This window comes from Echinops telfairi, unplaced genomic scaffold, assembly GCF_000313985.2.
Source record: "Echinops telfairi isolate 266 unplaced genomic scaffold, ASM31398v2 ScPeMD7_2;HRSCAF=8, whole genome shotgun sequence".
Lineage (NCBI taxonomy): Eukaryota > Metazoa > Chordata > Mammalia > Afrosoricida > Tenrecidae > Echinops > Echinops telfairi.
This window is the reverse complement of record NW_022103898.1, coordinates 21739167-21740350: the sequence shown is the minus strand read 5'-3', so window position 1 is coordinate 21740350 and position 1184 is coordinate 21739167. Positions and strand designations below refer to the sequence as shown.

Sequence of the window (1184 nt, the reverse complement as noted above, 5' to 3'; positions counted from 1 at the left end):
ACCAGGTCAGACTGTTAATCAAGCTTTCTATTTAGAGGTTCTGAAACAATTGCATAACAGTGTGCGACAAAAAAAGGCCTGATTTGTGGCAGACAAGGGTCTGGTTTTGCCACCACAATGCACCTACTCATACAGTCATCTGTTTGGCAAAAACAGCATGCCTCTCTTCCCCACGCACCGTGTGACTTCTTTTGTTTCTGCAAATGAAGAGGGACATGAAAGGACAGCAATTTGGCATCATAGAAGAGGTGAAGAAAAAAACGAGGGAGGTGCTGTCAGCCATCCAAACAGATAAGTTTGAAAAATGTTTCCAAGAATGGAATCACAGATTGGACAAATGTATTAAGTGTAATGGAGAGAACTTTGAAGGTGATAAGGTTGTTTTGTTAAAAAAAAAATAAACAGATAGCTTTGAGGGGGAAAATCCATTTGGGTGGGGCACCCCCTCGTATGATGTAATGAAGAATGCCATGGTGTGGGTCAGGCTCACCTTAGTCCTCAAAGTCACATCCTTGTTCTTCAATACTCTAGAGGCCTTGTGCAGCAGATTGACCTACTGCAATCCACCTCATTCTTTAGTTGGGTACATTTCTAGTAACTTATGAATCACAGCTGAGAAAGCTGTCTTTTGAGGAACCAAAACTCCTGATTTAAAAAATTTTTTTTCCATACTACTTCTTGCTGAGACAATTGCTTTCAATGTTTCAATGGCTGGAACAAAAGCTTCAGGGCTGCAGAGACCCAGTCTTGGTCATGACTCGAGTCCCCATGAATCCAGTTCCTGACCTCTGTGGGTGTTCTGTCAACGCTTTGTGGATGCGAAGATGGAAGGGTCGCCAGCAGGAACACTCCCTTGGGTGGCAGGCAAGATGTCAAGGGAGGAAAGTTCTTTCCCTTATTTCAACAGTGAGTGGCATTGGTGCGGCCTTCTCTTCTCTGCTTGTAACCCCCTGAGCTTACATTCTGTGCCCCTCTCCCTACCACCCCCAAGGGATTCTCGGCTCCTGGATGCTTCCCAGCGGCATCATGATCCCAGCTGCTCTGAGGAATAAAATGTCTCTGAGAGATTCTGTACTGTTTCCACCCTGGTGTGCTTTTCTTACCATATCAGTCACCCATCAAGCTGATTCCAACTCACGGCCATCCCCGTGTGTCAGTGCACCCTAGGGTATTCAAAGGTGTAT

At 45.4% G+C, this 1184-nt stretch overlaps 1 protein-coding gene across 1 annotated transcript in view; it reads right to left on the bottom strand.

Annotated features, from left to right (window-relative positions):
• The window catches only part of ALDH1L2 (aldehyde dehydrogenase 1 family member L2), a 78858-nt gene that overhangs the window by 40083 nt on the left and 37591 nt on the right, over window positions 1-1184 (bottom strand). The window lies entirely within an intron of this gene.